Below are 22,861 nucleotides of genomic sequence, written 5' to 3' on the forward strand. Positions count from 1 at the left end.
TTCAGTTCGCCATCACTACTAGTTGCAGAACCCACCTGTTAACCATTCCCAGAATATGATATTAAAACTAGCACACACACAATGAATCATCTGGTCAAAATTCAAAGAATTAAAACGCACCTTATCAGCAGACCGAAGGGCTTAGAACAAGGGAGGAATGTGGCTGAGTGTTCGCTGGGAGCTCACCGTCAAAAACCGCAATCTAATGAGTGAATGCATAAATGTGAATTAAGGGGGCATTAATACGAGTGTCCGCTGGACACCAAAATAACCCTGGCTTACCTTCCTTGCAGCGATCGGGGGGTGGGATTATATTCCGAAAGAGCCGAGCAACACAACAACATCCAAAAGCTGCTACTTATAGCAATTTAAGGCCTAGGCTAAATGAGGAAGTAATTTACGCCATGTGATGTAAATTATGGGGCCGACCCATGTAATCAATTGGGGGCGTAGTCCCTGGCTACAATCACCTAGAGATACGAACTGAATATGAAAACATATAGCTCTTTTAACCACAATTCATGGTTAAGGGTGGGGTTGGAGGTCTAGAACCATAATCTTGTTCTGTTTAACCACAATGGTAATATTAATACTACTACTACTACTAATAATAATAATAATAACAATAATCTTAATTTGTATACCACCTTTCATAAACAGAATGCTGCCCAAAGCGTTTTACATTTGAAGCATTTAATACAATATGAGTAGAAGAAATAGAAATGAGTATCATGGATTAAAACAAAAAGTTTCATAGTAAAATTCCTCGATGATTGTGGAGTTAACCTCGCTCCCACTCCATGCAAATTTGTGCAGAGGAAAATACCTACGTCACAGGGAACTCTGCTTCATATCCTGCACAGAGAGCATATAAACAAAGCCCTGGAAGGAACCAGATCGCCCCAGTATCAGTTTTGATCAATTACTACATTTCACAACAGAAGAAGCAAAAGGAGACTCTACAATGCAGTTATTTACACTTCCGGTAAGAGCATGTTTACTTCTGTTCTCTGGTGATTTTGATTTCAAGCCTTGGTCTTGGAATGTCTAAGCCAAATGTTTGATGTGGAATGTATTGGCAAGTTATGTTTATCGTCAATGGCTTGGCCAAATATTTGTTGAAACAAAATGTTTAATGTGTTCATCAAGTTCAAGTCCAATTGAGATATATGGCATTTTTCTCATACATCCGTAAATGTTTATGACTTACCCATTGCTGTATTTGTCTGTTTGTCCAGATATCCATTCTTTTGGTGGGCACATGTGTCTCTTGTCCACTGCCAAAAAATGTGACATGGCCCTGTTTTAGGTGTGAAGAAAACTGTTCAAGACGTGATATTCACAATTTTCAGATAACAATAAACAACAGTTTCAAGATTAATGAAAAATATATGAAAAAGTCCATAGCCACTTGGGTGTACGAGTGAGTATAGTTTTGCCTTGTTTTTTTCATGTCAATATGCTGATTACACTGTACATTAGTACTGATTACTGTATACTGTGTTACAAATTTACATGCATCCTTAGGCATTTAGCACCATCACCACTGATCCTTATGTTATTGGTTTCTAGCAAGAAAGATGAAAATGAAAGAAGAATTCCTAGAATAATCACACATGCTATCTGCCATCCCAAATGTAGAGGAATTAGTTCTGGAATGACAGTGCCAATTCAACAGCAAGTTGATGTTTACTACCAAACACAATGTGAACGAAGACAATTCTACAAACTTGAAAAATATACAGAAAAGATCAACCTGGGTTGCACTTGTGTTGTGAAATAAGTGTATAAACTGGCGTGTAAAGAGCACCATTATTTTAATGCATTTTACTGGTCTCTGTTTTCTGTAAAGATCGCTGATCATGATCAAGATCATATTGGTCGACGTGAAGAATATACTGTTTTCGTAAAACACATCAGTTGTGCTCTGCTGTTCATTTGGTCTAAAGTACTCTGAATATATGAAACACAATGATAGGCAAATAAAAATGTATGTGTATTTATTCGTTTGTTTGTTTAATTATTTGGTAACACTTTACAATAAGGGTACACAATTAAGCAATAGTTAAGTATTAGTTAAGCATTAACAAACACTTACTTCATCATTATTAGGTACTGTATGTTTTCAACATTATTTGATTAACAAATATAATTTTCCTTATTAATAGAGTCTTATTTAGTATGTGTTATCAGTGTGTTTTCCTTTCTTATAATGATGAATTCCTAATGTGTACATACTGAACTCATGATAAATTCATAAGGTACAAACCGTAAACTAATTCATAATTCATTATGTTTACATACTGAACATATGATGAATTCATAATGAGCTAGAGATTGTCAATGTTACTTTAGGCAATTACCTCACTTATTTCATTGGCAATGCAATGTTATTCAGAATTCATCATAGCCCTACTGTTTGCAGTACTGTGTGCAATTATTAAATCTCCTCACCTTAGAGACCCCAGGTAGGCTCTTCCCCTGATGTTGTAATGCAGAGGCCTGTGTGTTCATCATGAAATCACCTTTACTTACTGCTTTTGTGTACCTGTCGTGGAAATTTCCACCTCTGGTCCTCTGTGGTCCAATTAGCACTCAGGAACCAAGCATCCGATGGAGACAACGAAGACAAGAGATGCTGAGAGACTGTTGATCCTTTTATTCACTGTATTGCAATGAGAATACAATCAGAACAATGTCTAGACTGAACAATCAGCCAATAGGATGAAGAGTATGCAGCTGCAACCCCGATGAGATCTGAACTACTGAGGACTAGGCTCTCCCTTTTATGCTCCTCGGAGCCTGGGTCGCGCCTCCCTTCGGAGACGTCACCAGGCCGTCTCTCAGCCAATCAAAATTGACTAGGAACTGTTATAATAGTTGAACCCTTTTTCTATATACATAAAAATATATGTATTATACTGTGTGTTACTTTTGGTTCTTTCAATGTATTCTAATTTGGTGTAATGTGAGACTTTATTCCTAATAAAAGAGAGGAATGGTCTCCTCACAGGCCCATTGATTTACGTAATCGTTTCCTGACGTCTTGCAGTAACTGCTCCCACCTTTCGCCCCTTGTCTAGTTCCTTTTCTTTGCAGGCTTCAGTTCTGATTGCACTGTCCTGACATTTAGCTTGTTTATTTACAGGAATTGTTGCCCCTTCTCGCCCCCTGTCTGGCTCTTCATCCAGTTACCTTGACACTCAGCTTTCTAACTGACAAGGTCACATCTCGTCATGTCTACAGCAGGGGTCTCAAACTCAAATGAGCTGGGGGCCACTTCGGCCAACGTCATCTAATTGGAGGGCCACGTCACTGTTAAAGACTAAAAAAGAACGGCTATTTCTGAAAATGCAATGTCTTTTTTTTCAAATACTACAAAACTGCAAAGAGAAAGTGCAAATCTTTTTATCTCTTTTTAGACACCTGTGCTAACAACCTTAGCTTATAAATAAAATAATGATAAAATAAATATTAATACAAATTATAAAAAACAAAAAGCATAAAATGTGTGTGTTTCACTCCAAATAAAAATATTTTCTTCTCATAACTTATTTAAGCCTGCATGGCAAACTTTAGGCACCAGGGTTAAGAAAACAACACGATTGGATTTTGACATCAACATTTCAAAAGCCTTGAAAGTGGTCTTTGTAAGGCTTGAAAGTCCTACTGTGAATCTTTGAGTATAAAAAAAGTTTATGAAGGGGGTAAATGTATCTAATTTGCCACTGGATGATGTAGTAAAATTTATTTGTAAGAACATACTGTATACAAATGTAATTTTAACTCCATCAGCCTGTCTCCCTCATATTTGCATTAACTGTTGTACTTGGTGAAGACCCGCCTCGACCATTTGCAAATCAAGTCTTTTGTCATGTACAACGACCCCACTTTTGTCTTATGGCAGACTTCACTATAGAGCTGCACAGTCCCGCCCACAGCCGATGCCGGATGTAAAAATTCAATGCAATTTCTCCATTGACAATTGCGGTATAAGCCATAAAAACTTAACTGCACGTGGTAGACTTAAAACCAGCTACGGCTAAAATGAATTGATTGTATATGCTCCTATAGACACCAAGAGTTCATGGGGCACTAACCTTGTTTTGAGATAAATGCCTTTTATTCGCAATCTCTTGGACAAGTACTTCATTACCCACAATCCTGAACAATCCCACAGTGATGCCTCTGATTGGTGGAAAGGCCGTTATGGTCATAGTTTGAAACCGTTTGAAACTTTCTCAGTGAAAAATATTGACAAAGATGGCGGAGTCTTTTACTGCCTATGGCGAAAATCTTAATGTGATTAAAAACTTTCTTGACGAATATTGGTACTTGTATCAACAAGGATTGGGGTTTACACATCACACGAACTTAGTCAGGGCCAATACACTATCAAATAGACCACTGTAAATGTTTAAACAAAGTTTAAACACTCAAACTTTTCAGGTAGCCGACAGGCTAACCTTTAGCATTTCCGACATTGTATGTCATTACATAATGCAGCTAACATTAGCCTACATGCTGCAACACAGTATGAAATATATTATGTTTTAGTGAGTGTCCAAAGGGGTGAAAGCCACTTTAAATCGGGTCACATTATTGACTGTTGTGTGTCTGAGAGTCAGTTTGTGGGTTTTGTAAGGGCCAGCATGAGGGACAAGACCTACAAAGTTGTGGTGAGTTAAGCAGGGAGGTTGGTAACGTTAATGCTGCTAGTAGTGCTAGTTAACATTAACTAGGCTACTGTAGCCTTCATACTGTATGATTCATATCCAGACATCCCAACTTGCAAAAAGTCATTTCAGGGAGGCATCACGAAGCCCCCAAAAAAAAAAAAAACAAAAAAAACTTTAACCTATACAATAATGTCAGTACAACAAATAAGGAAGGCCTATAGATAGAAATTGTGAAAATAAAATATGTAGATTTTGGTAGTTTGGTCTTTTCATGTAGCCTTGGCAACTAGCCATCTAGTAGGCTATAGGCCTGAATAATATGCACATGAATTGACACTTGTTAAACTCACCTCAACATGTCTTTTGCAATCATTTAACCCGCTGTGGGCAATGCTAAAGTCACTGTTTACAAACAGTGCAGTGAAGCAAGACTAGGTCCATCATTATGTTTTACTCTTATGAGACAAGGGTAGCCTACACTTTGAAATGGGTCTTACATTTTCCTTTTTTTGAGGCACTGACTCTACCATGACACTCCTGTTTCTACTGAACTGATTAATTAAATTCAGGAGAAAAGACATAAAAGCCCGCCTACACTGAAAACTGATTGGTTTTAGCGAAACAGGCCAATCAGGATGCTCTCTGTCTTTGATGTGCTCAGACACACACGCACCACCTCTCTCTCTCTCTCCCCTCGTGCGCTGGCTTACACTCAGATGCACACGCGGTCTCGCATGCACGCTCTTGATCGCTCACTCTAGATTCCGGGAGATTTTATCTAATTTGCGGGCGTCAGGGAGCCGCTATCAATATGCTGGAGACTCCCAGAACTTCCGGGAGACTTGGGATGTCTGCATATCAATCATTAACCTAGGAATACTTTGTGCATTTAATGCACATTTTGTGTAATAATTCACGGCAAATTAGGTCCAAGAGCAGACTGCACCAGTCCATGCATCCGCCTGACTGAGCAGTGATGACAGAATAGGATGAGTCAGGTAACGTTACGAAGCACTGCCGTTAACGTTAACCGCTTTCACACACACACAATATAAAATACACGATGATAAATATAAAATTCAATATCAAAACACTATTATTTACACGATTACTCCTGAAATAACTGCTATTAACTGCACATTTACTATATAAAAATCACTGTTTGGAGGAAAGGGTTCGCGTGCTGTCGCCGGTTGGAAATGGCAAAATAAATCGCGCCGATTTTGCCTATATTATTCATTGAGGGGCGGTGGTTTATGGGATGAGTAGTTCCTTCGCTCGGAAATGAAAATATGTACACAGTCTTGTACCTTTGACTTTTTTTGGATTTTCTCTCGTTTTTCACCGAAATGATATGTTGTATGCTTATGAGTTATGCAGTAGCTGGTTAGCCTAAGACATGCTGTAAAACTCTTTAGATATGGATTTTTCCAAACCTCAATGGGACAAATGAATGGGAATCTTACATCCGGCACCTAACCGCATTTTGGCTGTGGGCAGGACTGTGCAGCTCTATCGGTGGTCAGCGCCAATTAAGCACGCATATGTCCGGGGCGTGTCTGAACTTTTCCACTGCCACAGACAAAGACCCTGCTAACTGAATATAAGGCTGTAAGAAACTACAATCGGGAGGTGACTTGAGGCAACTTGTTTCATGTTTCTCCTCCGAGCCGGCTTGTAATAAACCTGGGAACGTTTCCCTTTCTTAACACATCTCAGCACGGTATTGCTTCCACGTCATTTGTAATTCTCACCACATTGGCAAGCACCTCCAATTACTGTATGCACCTTTCAGTAAATACTGGATGTTGAACAAATTTGAGCAGGTTTACAGGTTTTGCCATATTACTCACATAACAAATTAACAGGAAAACAGTAGGCCTAAGATGTAAACCAACAATAGTAAACTATTACTAGCCTATAACCACAAACCGTTATTGCCTACAATAAAGTAGCCAGGTCAAATCGGTTCCTATCGTGGGTGACTCCGTTTTTTTTCAGAGCCCTATTTTTACCAGCCCTGCTGTCTGTACCACGTCCATTACGGACACCATCATCACGATTACCACTGCCACCTCCAGCTATTTTGGGCAGAGGGTCGAAATAAGCATGGTAGGGCCTATGCTTAGTGGACACCATCGTATACATGCAAAGACGCACCTCCATTCACAGACGCACGGTGACTATCACTGTCAATAGACGATCTATCATAATCTCCAAAAGGCAGATATTCTCCTTCAGAATCAGAATCTAGGTGAATAACATACAGTGGGCATCGCTTTCAAATGGCCACTTCAGTCGCCAAGACACGAGGACGCGTGCAGAAGCGCGGAAGCTTTAGTACCACTTTCAGCCACTGTGCGTCGCTCTGCCACTGTACATCGCTCTGCCTGCCGCCCCTTCTGAAAAAGCTCGATTTACCTCGATTTAGGCTACTTTGGGTATGGCGTAAGGCTTGACTACACGGTGGTAACGAAAATCGAAATTTGCTCTCTACATTATTGTCAGTGTTGGGGGGTAACGCAACTACGCAAATCAAAACAGTGGTGTGATAATTGAGCCAGTTGAGAAATAACTGTTCAGAATTAATCTGTAGCCTTGGGTAGGCTTCTGCGACGTTTTTACGCTATAGAGGCTTAGACAACTATGACCCACGTTTTGGTTTCGTAAATTAATTTGCCCTACTTCTTGCAATGTAGTCAATTGACTGCTTGACATGTAATTTTTATTTTTCTGTACAATAAACAAATACATCTGCTTTATGCCGCAGAATTACATTCATATTTGGAACTTACATAGTCCAATGCATCGTTACACTACATTAGTGTTTGTGGGTTTTGTAAGGGCCAGCATGAGGGACAAGACCTACAAAGTTGTGGTGAGTTAAGCACTATCGTAAAGTTGTGTAGTTACAACTACACCTCTCGACCTGTGGTAGAATGCTAGTAGAAGCATAGTTCCAGGGATCTTCATGTCAAAGACGTCACTAACGCCAGTTATTTCTTTGCAAATTAATAATTATAAATATATTTAGGTTTCTAATTGATATTTACACTTCTAACGGCCATACATCCATATTTTAAAATACCCAAGGCAGAAAATACATAAATTAAAAGTCAATTTGCAGCCATGTGCACGTAAGTAAAAGTCACACACCTGCAGATAATAATAAGGTGGTGCGCACTTTTTGACGAGTCAGTTGAGAATATGTAGCCTTCGATTTTCATGGGGGGGGGTCCTGGTTAGTTTACGCAAACCAGGCCAAGAAGGCTGATTCTGATTTTGATAATATGATCTGCACAAAAGATAAACTTAGGTAAACAACGATGTGAATATTGTTGTCAAAATCTTAACCCAGATTCGAACTCTTGGACAGGGGACTGATAACTGCTGTGCAACGGAGGCTGTCATCTGCCGGCCTTAACGCAATGCGCCACAGAAGTATGTGCAGGTGCCAGGTTCACGTGCTACTAAACGTCATTAACCACCTTAGTCCAGACTACTGAAGTTTGGAAACCATCATGGTCCAAACTTACAAAGTACTATGTAAGTAGGCCTACGACAGTTTTGGGAAACAGTCGTAACTTACATGTTGGTTAGTTGAACGATGCATCCTGTTAGTAAAAAGCTAACCTCCGTAGTTGTACGGGAAACGCACCCCAGATTAGCTTGAAGGCCATTAGCAATCTGTTTATTTTATTTTATGAAGCCTACACAGTAGATCACATGCCACATTCTCACTTTCAATAGACAGATGCAATAGCCATTGGTCAAGTATTGAGTATAAAGCAATTAAGATAGTACCCTATACAAAAAGTACTTCATACTATCATAAAAATTTGTTAAAACGAATAGCATTTTGCAACTTGACAAAACACTAGATTAAATATCGTAGGCACAGGAGAAAACTTGTACATCCATTGGCCCGTGGGGAGATCACATGCCAGTTGCCTCTCCCTTCAGTGCTATGACTCTGTTGATGACTTTGTCCAGATGGTCTATGTATTTATTGCAACGTCGGGCTGTGAGTTTGTTTTAGCCAAAAAAAAAACTCTATTGCAGATATCAATGCGTCTTTGTTCATGGGTTTGGCCTCACAGCAGAGGCTTAGACAACTATGACCCACGTTTTGGTTTCGTATATTAATTTGCCCTACTTATTGACTGCAATGTAGTCATTTTTATTTTTCTGTACACTAAACAAATACATCTGCTTTATGCCGCAGAATTACGCACTTGGCCAGCCTATAAAACGGGCACATTTTGGAGAGAATAGAGAATGTACGCACACAAGAATCTGTAGGCTATTTGTGGCTGGTTACCAGCAAACAATGTTTAATGCATTAACTCAAGACGTCAAACATTTTCTAAACAATACAAACAGAAAGGAACAGGCAGCAAATGTAGAAGAGTGTAGAAGTAGAAGAGTAATTTCCAGTGGAAGAACAAAATGCTGAATGAAGCCCAAAGATATGAAGGCATATCTGGCAAGTTATTTTTTAAAGACGTAAATGGTTGGGCTATAAGCCTAGTTTGCAAGAAGGAGACATACAGCGTGAGCATGCCACACTATCCACATCTGTGGTAGCCGGGGTAGGAGGATTACTGTTAGCACAGTATTCCAAAAAAAAGGCCTGTGGTTTGCGCAGCCTACAGTAAGTAGGTTAAATAACAGACCTGCCATAACGTGTGGTATGATGATTTTTTACGAGCAAGATGTTTTTGTGCCCTACGCGCACTGCATGTTCTTATATAACAATGATCATCAGTAGCCTAATATTCGACCATTATTTTGTGTAAATGGGCTATGCATTGGGTTAGACACCAGGGGCCATATTCACAAAGCCTTTTATCTTACTACTAGGAGTAGGCTACTCCTAAATAGCAATAAAAGATTTTAGCTAGGAGTTTCTCTTATTTATTCACAAAGCCTTTCAGACCTAATTTTAGTAAGGAAAAATGACAACTCCTGAACAGATTTTAGTGAGTTAGGAGTCCTCGACTTCTTTTAAGCTGTCTCAGAGGTGGAAAGTTGCGTTCGTTGGGGGCAGGGCCGGATTAACCATTCATAGACCCTTGGTAACAAATGTCTGATGGCCCCCCCTGCCCCCCAGCCAACGTGAATCTGGCGGTCAGTGAAGATTTTTATTGCCATTTAAGGCACGAGCGCATCTGTGAGGCCAAGCCTCACCAAGTAGCACGTTTGTACAACATTACATTTAATTAAACTTCTTATAGGCTATGCCGAAATAGTTTCAACATTTTGAATATCAGTGTCGGGTGAATTAGGAAATGTTCTCGAAGTAGCCTTATGGCTAAAGCTGCTTGGGATCCCCCCTGTCAAGCAATAACCATACAAAAAGTTAAAAACAGATGACATGATGCGCGTCACATGATGCGTGACATATTGCGCAAATAATATAGCCCAGATATTCCAATGTATTCGAATACATGTGTTTATTTTAGAGGGGATATTCGAACATCATTTTTGAGCAATTTTGACAGCCCTAGTCCACTGTAGGCTACGCCAATCGTCTATTAACACCTTCCACCTAACCCCGTGAGGGGGGGTCGCTATAACGCGCGGTGAAATAGCACCATTGGGTAGCCTATGCTAAATAGCCTTAAAATCGTTCGGTGTTGTTTGCCTTCTGGTTTCTCCACCTACTGGTTTCCTTTTGCTGCATGCGCTGCAGCAGTTGTCAGACATTCACAAACAAGTTGTTTTAGGCGGTTTGAAGTGGCTTTTCATCGCCATGAGCGCCGGCAACATTACAGCCCTTTCGGACAAAAGACATGTGAAAAAAATATATGTTTTGAAAACTAGCATTAAACTGGATTCGATCCCGCAAAAGCAACACACGCGTGACTCTCTCCATCCTGATTCCCTACTCTTTGAGCCAACTAATATGTTACGCGACTCAATTAACTATTGTAGGCTACCATTAATTAATAATGGGTAAATAGGGTTCAACAAGTTCACACGCTCACACGCCACACCTTGCATTTCTCACGCAGAAATATTACTAGGGATGTCAAGGTATCTGCATAATTAGTAGACTTGAGGAGGCGCAGGGATACGAGAGGATTTCTCCAGGGTTCAGAACTAGCGCACCACTCACCAGCCAAATCAAAAAATAAATAGCCACTGACATCCAATCATAAAATAGTAGGCTATTCGTTGTATCCGGGTAAAATTCCAAAATAACACATTCACTTCCTACAACCACGTTATGCTTGTGTGTAAATCAAGCCTTCTCACGAACATTTGGCCTATAATTATGGCAAAATTATTTCTTATCTATAAACTAAAATAAACTGTCGGTCATTAAGAAAACATAATGATTGTGTCGTTATAGCTTTGTGTAACCCAGACATCAGCCACGTTCATTTTACACGACCAATCACTCTCGTGGCTGCCTGCACTTTCCCTGTCGTCACGGCTGCAACTTTCGCACTCGTTTGTGCTTTTTAGCGCCGTGTTCATCAGGTCCAAGGGTTAATGCTTTCCAATTTTTTTTTTTAAATTAGTGAGTGAGTGAGTCACCCCCATCTCACTCCAAGCTGAGCTCAAAACTTGAGAACCCTGAATAACGTAGGCAACACCCAGGTAACATGTTGTCCAGGCTATCTGAAACAAGTGGTTGCCCTTCATCTACAACAACTGGTTACCTTGGGCTGCTACAGTCGTCAGTGCACTGTGCACAGTAATTCTGAGAAATTAAATGGTACGAGAAACTATCTACATAGCGCACCAGACCGCGATGTCTTCAAGGGTTGAATGAAGGGAGTTTGCAAAAATCTGTGTATTTTTCAAGTCAATAAACATTCTTAATTTTCGAATGTCTTTGTCAGGGAACATCGGACTTTTCAAAACCATAGGCCTGGTAGTCGCTCAGACAAGCCTATAAGATAAAGGCAATACCATTTGTGTCACCTAATGCAGTTCAGTGAATTAGCAAGATACCATCAGAAGCCAACAATCATAAAGCACCTGTGTGCGCGCGCTCTCTCCCCTGCGCATGAAGCTGTCTGTGTGTTATAGGCTTAGATTTGCGTGAGTTCTTTCTATCTGCTTTACTTTTGTGAGTTGCGACCACCAGGCTATGTTATAGACGTTCTATGAGGTACCAGTGTTTAGCTGTGTCACAAAACAATACGCTTCGTCAGACTACTTTTAAAATGATATTCAGGGCTATATACATTTTAAACATTTGGGGCTGAAGACCCGACAAAGCCTTGCTAATTCTTCAGGTGGGAAGTGTCAGGAATTTTCATACGAGAGACGTGGTGGTTAGTATATGGAGTAGGGGATTCACAGCAACATAGCCAATCACATTATGATAGATGCTGAATTTAACATAAACTGCGATGTTTGATTTTAAATTAATGTAAATTTAGCCGGGACTATAAGCTGGCACACGTGGGTGCTCGATGTTTTCAGTGGGTGCCCGAGAGACGGCACCCACGGTATCAGCGCCTATGATACCGTGGGTGCTCCGCGGTTGCATCCATTACAAACAAACATGCAATGTGAATGTCTGGGATTGAGAGCACTAAATGCTCTTCTGAATAAGCACGAAGTCAAGCCTTTAAATGAAAAACACTCTTTAATAATCAAAAACATAAACGCTAATGAAGTAAACTTGTGACCATCAAAAATCGTTTATCACCTGTAACTCCGTGATAACAGGACATAACAGGAAGGCATTTGGCTGAGCAACGGAGGTTAATATGCTCTATATTTTGTCCAAATGATGTCTGTCTATCATCGTTGCACTCGGAGAAAACCAGAATGTTTAATTTGTCCTGCGTTTCTTCTACGGCTGCAAACGGGATTCACTCACAGTTAACCAAATATTTCTTTATTAGGGCAGGGCAGGCATATTTCTGGCTATTACATTATTTCTAAACCAGTCTGTAGTCTGTAAAACAGGCTAAAGTCTGTAGTGAAGTCTGTGTAGGGTTTTCCAGGCTCCATTTCTTTTTACGAGACACCCTGCTCACTTGAGCCATCCACCGGTAGTTTGGGTTGTTGCAGCGCCTCACTGGAAAAATACAAATTAAAGTCGCGTGATACCGCGTGATCCCACACGCGGACCGCGAGTGAAGCTGGCCAAGTCGAAGCACTGCCTGCCCACTGTACGTTATCATACTGGATAACCAACCCCTTGAACTGATCTTTCACACTGGATAACCAACCCCTTGAACTCGACCCCTTGGATCTGTTCCCTGGACACAGATAAGCCTTCACACATACACTGACATTGTACACTCACACCACCTTACCCGGGTATTTCTTTTCTTTTGGACATTTGAGTTTTTTACTATTGACTTGATACTTTGAATTTTTAAGAGCTCTTTTATTATTTTATAGGGTTTTGTATTTGTTTACTATTTATTTTCTATTTACTAATATTTCCTCTTCTTTTCTCTTAGAGAAAATATATTCTTGCATTTAATAAAACTGCATTATTTATTTATAACATTTTACATACTGGTGTCCTTGTCAATTTATTCCCCCCTTAATGCTGAACCTAGAACTGGCCTCTAGTAACCCATAGAAGCACCTCCTTTTACTTTAAAGTACATTTTTTATTAAGTAGAGCAGAGGGGTGCTACATAAAACTTGGCGAGCCAGAGTTGACAATTTTGTAATTAGTATTTATAGTGTATATATATTTTGTTTTGCATTTACATATTTTCTATTGGACTTCAGATTTTACATTGAAACTCAGACTTTACATTGAAACTGTACATTTGAAATGGATGTGGTTAGACAAAAAAATGTTAAAGTGTCTAATTCAGTCTTAGTGGTATGAGTGATAGTGATGCAAATGGAGAATTTTTTAGGTTTTTAGAGTAACATGGGCCTTTTTCACGGGTGATACACGTAAGTAGCTCTGATCCAGAATTACAAAACACAGTCATTGTTGAGTTTGAGTCAGGGCTTACAGTAGAGAAGCTAGGTCAGCTACCACTCTATAGGCCTTCCCCAGATGACTCCAGCACTGTCCACTGCATTAGGCAACTGTCTAGTGTTTATTCAAGGTATGTGGGAAGTAATTTAACAGACATACCTTGACTCCTTAAGAGACATAGCTAAACTGAGCGGTCTGGACTTGCAGTCACTTCTGCATGATGAGCTCTCCCGCTTCCAAGGTTCTCTTGGAACTGAAGCACCCCCTTTCTTACCGTCCATCCCTGTTGAAAGCTCAGGTGTCTCAACAATGCACAGCCCAGCATCAACCTCTGACGACCGGCATGCATCTCTTGATCGCCACAGTTCAGCTTCACCGTCCGTCATGGCAGCCGATGTTCTTAGTGGCACTCCTCCTCCCGTTCAGCTCGACACTGATGTTCCCTCGCTTAGCAGACGACCATCCTACATACTTCCTGTTAGTCAGCTCACAACGTCTGGTGCAGGAGAGGTGCAGAAGGTGGTAGTGGAGCACATTGTCCGAGGCACTGAAAGCATGTCTTCTCACAGCAGCACTAAGCTGCGGTTCTTCTCTGGTAGACTGCCTACTCCGAACCATGAAGTGGACTACGAGACATGGCGCAGCCACACTGAGTTTCTCCTTTCTGACCCGAGTGTGTCTGCAAGGCATGTGACAAGGAAGATTGTAGAGAGCCTGTTGCCTCCTGCAGCCAACCTGGTGAAACACTTAGGGCCTCACGTTCATGTCAATGCCTATCTCCACATCCTTGATTCTGCCTACGGCACAGTTGAAGATGCCGATGAGCTTTTCGCAAAGTTTCTTAACACCCACCAGGATGCTGGCGAGAAGCCCTCTGCTTACCTAAGCTGTCTGCAGACAGCACTCAACCGGGTCGTGCAAAGAGGAGGCATTCTATTTAGTGACTTTGACCGCCAGCTGTTAAAACAGTTTTGTAGAGGTTGTTGGAACAACGCTCTCATCTCCAGTCTTCAGCTTGAGAACAAGAAGAATGCCCCGCATCCATTCTCTGATCTGTTGCTGCTTCTCCGGACTGAGGAGGATAAACAGGCTGCAAAATCCAGCAGAATGTCTCAGCATCTGGGTCTCTCCAGAACCAAAGCTCAGTCCAAATATCACCACGTTTGGGACTGCAATGTAGATGAGTTCGGCATTGACACGCAGTTCACGGAGACACTCTCTGCAGGTGAGAAGCAAATGAGAGAGGAGATTGCTCAACTTAAAGTTCAGCTTGCCTCCCTGACAGCCTCACAGTCTGAGCAGTCCAAAAAATCTTCAATGAAGAAGGAGGGCGTAAACAGAGCTGGACTGAAGGCTAACTCCAACCACGCACTACCCATGCGTGACGAGACAGTCTCCAAGAGGCCAAAACCTGGTTACTGTTTCAACTGTGGAGAAGATGGCCACCTCTCCTCAGTGTGCAGTGACCTGGCAAATCCAGCGCTGGTTGATGCTAAGAGAAGGAAGCTCAGAGTCAAGCAGCAGGCCTGGGATAGAGTCCATGGTGTTTCAGGTTCTGCTTGTTCAAACCAGCATTAGTTTCTGTTATGGGGCAAACAGGAACTAAGAAACCCCCCTGCCCCACCACCACCGACTAAAGCAAGGCACTTTTATGCAGGCTCAATGCAACATCCCAACGTCCCTAGAGGGCTCATCGGTCATAAGTGCACTGCTAACCTCACCATCTCCGGCGTGCACTGCAACGGCTTGCTTGACACAGGCTCTGTATCTCTGTCCTTCTATCAAAACCACCTGTCTCATCAGCCCATCCATCCCATGAGCCATCTCCTTGAAGTTGAGGGAGCTAACGGACAGTCTGTTCCATACCTCGGGTATGTAAAGCTCAAGATAGCTTTCCCCAAGGAGTTCATTGACACAGAACCTGAAGTACACAGCCTGGCTTTAGTCATCCCTGACATCCGCTCCAGCAGTGACATACCTGTTCTGATTGGCACCAACACACTGGACATGCTTTATGATGAGCACTGTGATCACCACACCTCCAGCCTGACTTCCCCTTTGCCTGGATGGACACCTTGGAACAGTGACACTTAGAGGGAAAGAGCCCAAAGTAGTCCCCGCTGGAGGGAAAGTTCCACTAGAGGGTCACGTGAGCAATAGCAATGTCACCACTGAGAGATGTGACCTAGTTGAACATCCGACCACCTCAGCCCTGCCAGGTGGAATCTTTGTGGACACTTGCCTCATCACTTTGCCATCGCAGCACCCCTCCAAGCTTCCTGTTTGGGTCAGAAATTAAACAGAGCATGACATCTCACTACCGGCGAACTGCATTATTGCTGAGCTGAGTACCCCACTTGACATCATTTCCAGTCCTTCTCTGGAATCCAAGCAGCCTGAGACAGTCAAGTGTTGTCAGCTGTCCTACCAGCAGCCATGTTCAGCTGAGACACCTGACTTGAAGTTCGACTTCGGTGAATCTCCAGTACCAGAGTCCTGGAAGGACAGAGTCACACACAGAGGCAGTTCTCTGACGTCTTTGCCCACCACGAGTTGGATTATGGCCATGCAACCAGAGTAAAACACCACCTCAAGCTCAGAGATGAAACACCCTTCAAGCAGCGGTCAAGGCCAATCCATCCCCAAGACTATGAGGCAGTCCGTAAACACCTCCGGACCCTCCTTGACGCAGAAATCATCCGGGAGTCTCAGTGGTGACGTCAGACTGTGTGTGGACTACAGAAAATTGAACAACCAGACCATCAAAGATGCCTATGCACTGCCTAATGTGGAAGAGACCTTTTCCGCTCTCTCTGGGTCCCAGTGGTTCTCAGTCATGGACCTGAAGTCTGGGTACTACCAGATTGAGATGGAAGAGACTGACAAGCCCAAAACCGCCTTCATCTGTCCATTAGGCTTCTACGAGTTCAATCGTATGCCTCAGGGAATAACAAACGCCCCCTCCACCTTCCAACGGCTGATGGAGAAGTCATCAACTTGAAAGAAGTCCTTGTCTTCATTGATGACCTAATTGTGTTTTCCAAGTCTTTGGAAGAGCATGAAACCAGGCTGACCCACCCTAGAGTTTTTGGCCTTGAAGTGGGCTATTGTCGAAAAGTTTCATGACTACCTGTATGGCAACACCTTTACAGTCATAACGGACAATAACCCCTTGACTTATATCCTGACCTCAGCAAAGTTGAATGCAGCAAGCTACCGCTGGTTGGCAGCTCTCTCCACCTTCGACTTTAACATCAAGTACAGAGCTGGAAAACAGAACCAGGATGCAGACGGACTCTCCAGACGTCCCCACAGTGAGGTGATGAGTGACCAGGCTTCGCTGGAAGAGCATCAGAGGATAAAGCAGTTCACCTCCCACCACTTGTCTTCAGCTACTGAGACCAACTTACCTGCTGATGTGATCACCGCTGCCTGTCACAAACACCTCCTCTGCAATACTGAGCCAGACTCACCCGTGACGCTGGTCGAATCCCTCGCACTCCATCCTGAGGCGGTGCCAGATGCCTTTGAAGAGGACGACTGCCTTGAGGACATGCCACCATTCCCAGGTTTTCACCCCAGCTCATGGCTGCTTCTCCAGAGCTCAAGTTAGGAGAACGGATCACACCCCAGCTCATGGCTGCTTCTCCAGAGCTCAAGTTAGGAGAACAGGTCACACCCCAGCTCATGGCTGCTTCTCCAGAGCTCAAGTTAGGAGAACAGGTCACACCCCAGCTCATGGCTGCTTCTCCAGCGCTCAAGTTAGGAGAACAGGTCACACCCCAGCTCATGGCTGCTTCTCCAGAGCTCAAGTTAGGAGAACAGGTCACGGGGACAGAACGGGACCCAAAAGTTGGTCGCGGAACCATTCTGGGTGGGTCGTACGTGGAGCTTGTGGGTAAAAAAATAAATAAATAATCACCCATTTTAAGTGCTACTTTGTCAGATCTACAGTACTATCTTAATATCCTGAAGACTTCACAAATGTAATGCCAAACATCAGCATGTTCTAAACAAGTAGGCCTACAGGCACTTTGCGTGTCTTACCATGTACAGTAGCTCACCTTATCTGTTGGCTTGAACACTAAAAAAAAAAAATGAGTCGCGACTAAATTAACATGGGACATTGTGGGTCCCAAAGCCAGACCAGTTAAGAACCACTGCTGTACAGGAACCGGCAGTGTGACTCCCACCTAGTCTGTCAGCTCGTGCTACCTCAGGAGTTGAGATCAGCTGTACTCAAGAGTCTGCACGATGACATGGGGCACCTTGGGATTGAGCGCACTCTGGACCTGGTGAGATCCAGATTCTATTGGCTGAATATGGCAGCTGATGTTGAGAGGAAGATAAAGTCCTGTGGCAGATGTGTCAGAAGGAAATCTCAGCCAGACAAGGCCGCACCCCTTGTCAACATCCAGACCACTAGACCAATGGAGTTGGTCTGTATGGATTTTCTGTCCCTGGAACCTGACCGCAACACCAAAGACATCCTGGTGATCACTGACCACTACACCAAGTACGCAGTTGCTATTCCAACCAAAGATCAGAAAGCCTGCACTGTGGCACGGTGTCTGTGGGAGCAATTATTTGTCCACTATGGATTCCCTGAGAGACTCCACAGTGACCAGGGCCGAGACTTTGAGTCTCACACCATTAAGGAGCTCTATGCCATCACTGGGATCAGGAAGGTTAGGACAAGTCCTTACCACCCACGTGAAAACCCAGTTGAGCGGTACAACCGCACCCTCCTGAGTATGCTGGGAACATTGAAAGACAAGGAGAAGAGCAGATGGCGTGATTTTGTGAAACCCCTCACTCACGCCTACAACTGCACTAAGAACGAAGTCACCGGTTTCTCCCCTTATGAGCTCATGTTCGGCAGACGCCCCCGCCTTCCGATTGACATCGCGTTCGGACTGCCAGTTAGAGGTGTCCAATCTACCTCCCACTCTCAATACGTGACAAAGCTCAAGTCTCACCTCAAGGAGAGTTACGAACTGGCCATGAAGAATGCAGAGAAGGTTGCTGTCAGAAACAAAAGACGCTTTGACAAGTCTGTCCGCGCGTCTGCTCTAGCGGAGGGAGACCGTGTCCTCATTCGACATCTGCGGCTACGGAACAAGCACAAGCTGGCTGACCGGTGGGAGTCAAGTGTCTACAAAGTGATCAAGCAGGTGAATGACTTACCTGTCTATGTTGTCCAATCTGAGGGGACAGATGGTCTAACACCATTGGAGTGTTGACAGATGAGGAACCTCTAGAGCAATCTGAGAAGGGAACAACACGACGACCGTGAACAAGGAACAATCCTGTTCAACGGTCAGAAAGTGAAGCTTCAGACCCTGAGTGATGACTCATCCTGCTCTGAAATTCCCCCAGCTCTCTATGAGACCAGATTCTCCAGAGTCTACAAGATTCCCAAGTGCCGCCATGACTCCCCAGCTGTTCACCCAGCCGGACCTGAGAAGCATGGGGGATACTTACCTGTGAAATCCATGGATGAAGGTCCTGTCCATGCTGCTGCCGTTAAGGGACCTGTACATGGTGTTGCCGCTGCTGAGGGTCCTATCAGTGGTGCTGCCGCTGCTGAGGGTCCTGTCTTTGCTGCTGCCGCTAGAAGCCCTGTCTCTGCTGTAGCCACTGGAAGCCCTGTCTCTGCTGCTGCCACTGGAAGCCCTGTCTCTGTTGCTGCTGCAGAAGCTGAAAGAGCAGCGATTGGTGAGAATTACTTACCTGAGCCTGTGGGTGACTGTTGGAGAGACATAGCAAATGAGTCTCAAGATGACCCCCTCTTTGGGAACTTGGAGAAAGAGCCCTCGGATGCACCTGAACTCCATGAGGTGCCAGATGATGTGCTTTCTGAAGATCCTCCCACCAGGAGATCTGAGAGATCAGGGAGAGCTCCCAGCCGCTTTCAGTATTCCCAGCTAGGGAACCCCCTTATTTCTTTTGCCTACACCTTATTAGATGGTTTTAATAGGGCCATGGTCTCTTTTAATGAGCTAGACAATCACTCACTCCTGAGGATATAGCTTTCAGAAAGTTAGACCTTTAGACACTCATGAAGGGACTCAGGGTGATTTAAGAGGGGAGGGTGTAACCCACCTTAAAGTTTGGTTACTAAGACCATAACTTTAAATATATAAATAGAATAAATATGAATAAATAGCAAGAAGCTGAGTTTACATGATTATATGTATTTCTTTTTTTGGTCTGCTTGAAAGTGCGTATTCTAAAAGACTTTCATTGTGGTATAGTCTCCTAGGTGACAGGGTTTGTTTTTCACTCTTGAGACTCCACTTGAATGAAATTAATTAGACGTTACTGATGATCCTCTTAAGAAAAATAATACTAACTTTATCTAACTTTTTCTAAATATATCTATCATATTGAATCATCTTACCTTTCCTTATCTATTTTTCTACGGATTGTTGAAGACCTGTGTTGTTTTAAATCTCGAACTCCGGTGAGTTAAAATACTCTGCTAGCATCCTGCTAGCGAGTGATTAGCAACGTTAGCTGATAGTGCATTCATTTCAATAGGGTGATTAGCATGCTAGAAAACTGAGCTAATTAATCAAAACCAATCGGAGATATGCTTTTATTTGATTGTTCTTTTAAGTGCTGCTATTGTAACAAAATTGTCTTTATGTATGTTTTTGAGCAATAGAGAAGTTCTTAATGAATATATTGAATTACATGATTTTAAATATATGACCGTTGGTAGTAACGAACTCCTAAGAGATAGGAGACGTTAATATTAGAATGTTTAGAGGTGCGCGCACAGTAGTAGCCTGTGTGTGTGTGAGTGAGAACGGCACCTCTTCTCTCTCATTACCAGCGACGCTAACGTCCTAGTTTGTGCCTAGCTAAGTTAATAGGACTTAATTGAACTGGAATTGTAGTTGAATTGGAATTTAATGATATCTTACGACCTTGATATTTAAAATATGAGCTTAATTGTATTCTCAAACTGCTGTATGCAGATTGGTTTTTTATGTACATTGGAACATTGGATGGCGAGTCAGTCCCCTTGGATCTACGTTTTCATACTGGATAACCAACCCCTTGAACTCGACCCCTTGGATCTGTTCCCTGGACACAGATAAGCCTTCACCCATACACTGACATTGTACACTCACACCACCTTACCTGGGTATTTCTTTTCTTTTGGACATTTGAGTTTTTTACTATTGACTTGATACTTTGAATTTTTAAGAGCACTTTTATTATTTTATAGGGTTTTGTATTTATTTACTATTTATTTTCTATTTACTAATATTTCCTCTTCTTTTCTCTTAGAGAAAAGATATTCTTGCATTTAATAAACCTGCATTATTTATTTATAACATTTTACATACTGGTGTCCTTGTCAATTTACTCCCCCCTTAATGCCGAACCTAGAACTGGCCTAAACTTAACAGTAACCCATAGAAACACCTCCTTTTACTTTAAAGTAATTTTTTTATTAAGTAGAGCAGAGGGGTGCTACACATGCGCAAATAGAACTGTTGTTAAAATCTTCATTTAGGCCTATATTTTATTGTTTGTAACTGATCTGATTGAATTTGATGGAGAATTACACTGTTTTTACATCATAAATATGGTGTGCAACCATACAGAAACAACATTTTTCACATGGTAATATTGTACATATTTAAAAAGTGGATAAATGGACCCAAGGTTCAAACAAATTGTGTCATTTGACAAATTCCAGATTGACAAGAGAATGGTAGAGCAATGTCTATGCTCAGCTTGCCTTTAAGAGCACAACTCCTTACATTTGTAAGGCTTTTGTTTTTAAGTCAGCAAGTTCCATGGCCATGTCACATCTAGGGTTGCAAAATTCCGGGAATTTTCAAAGTTGGAAACTTTCCATAGGAATTAACGGGAATATATGGGAATTAACAGGAATAAACGGGAATTAATGGGAATAAACTGGGAATTTTTAATATGGCAAGTTAGTCTATAACAGGGAATGTGGTGATTTTATCTAGACATAATAACTTGTGTGTGTGCATACTGGTTTATTAGAAGCATGCTGGTTTATTAGAAAACATTCCATCTTATATAAGGATATTGTTTATGCAACTGTTATGCAACATTTACTGGAAGTCATGAGACTGAGCGGTCAGAGACTAAGAGTGAAACTGAGGAGGAATGGCAGTGAAAGTAAAACCAAACAGGGCTGAGAAGAAGTGGAGGGGTTTACAAGAAAAGGAGGCAGAACCAAAAGTGAAAGTACACATAGAACCAAAACAAACGCATACTCTGCCTGGCAACAGATTACACATAGGACCTGGTCACATGTATTCTGCCTAGTAACACACATTTTTTAATGTTTAGATGAGAAGGGTTTTCCACCAATATCTCAAGTCCCAAAACGTTCTGATTGGCTATAAAGGGCCTGGTGACGTTCCTAAAGATAGGAACGCCTCCCAGGCCCCTGAGAGCATAAAAGAAAGAGCTCAGACACACTCAGATCAGATCTCATCGGGGTAGCAGCTGCCACTCATCACTCTATTGCCTGACGGTCCAGTCCTGACGCTGTTTGGATTGTATTATCACTGCAATACGGTGAATAAAGGATCAACAGTCTTCAGCTTCTCTCATCTTGGTGTTCTCCTTCGGGTCTTTGACATCAGAGTGCTAGTTGGATTGGAGGTTCGGGAAAGTGGATAGTTTTTCCACGACAGGAACTTAAAGGAATTATCCGGAGTAAAATGCACTTTAGATCAATTTACGGATGATTGGGAGTACATACGTTGAGTTGACATCAAAATCATGTCATTCGGATGTGTTTTGAGAAAGTTTGATTTTACCGTTTTTAGTCAAAACTCGTTAGCGTGGAAGTGAGAAGGGCATATTATTTCGCCGCTACAAAACGCTATTTTTATACCTCTTCTACAGTTCCAAACAACATTACACTTACGTGGTAGTGAGTAGAGGGTCCTTAAAGCCAAACCGAAGTATCCCGAGGTCTTTATGTGGTCGGATAGAGAGTCCAGAATGAATTTCATCAAGCCAGTACCTTTCTGGAAATGTTGCCATCTTTGCTGCCATCTTTAGGGGATTCGAATTTCTACCCTGCACATCAGTCACATCACAATGCATAGGGACATAAAAAAATGGTGCATTCATGTGCATTTCAACCAATCGGATTTTGTTGTTGAGTGGTGTTGTGTATCTTGGGCAGTTCAGTGTTGCTAGTTTAGCATGCTAGTAAACAATAGGCAGAGAATGGGATTCCCGCTAGCATGCT

At 42.3% G+C, this 22,861-nt stretch overlaps 1 long non-coding RNA gene across 2 annotated transcripts; it reads left to right on the plus strand.

Moving 5' to 3' along the window:
* The first annotated feature begins 489 nt into the window (after positions 1-489).
* On the plus strand, positions 490-1,975 carry LOC125293885. 2 transcript variants are annotated; one of them, XR_007193448.1, is made up of 4 exons: positions 490-580; positions 817-985; positions 1,239-1,423; positions 1,573-1,975. It is a non-coding gene; the product is annotated as an uncharacterized LOC125293885 (long non-coding RNA). The 2 variants fall into 2 exon arrangements; XR_007193449.1 differs by having other exon boundaries at positions 864-985.
* Positions 1,976-22,861: the final 20,886 nt, after the last annotated feature.

The sequence above is a fragment of the Alosa alosa genome, chromosome 4 (assembly GCF_017589495.1).
Source record: "Alosa alosa isolate M-15738 ecotype Scorff River chromosome 4, AALO_Geno_1.1, whole genome shotgun sequence".
Taxonomy (NCBI): domain Eukaryota; kingdom Metazoa; phylum Chordata; class Actinopteri; order Clupeiformes; family Clupeidae; genus Alosa; species Alosa alosa.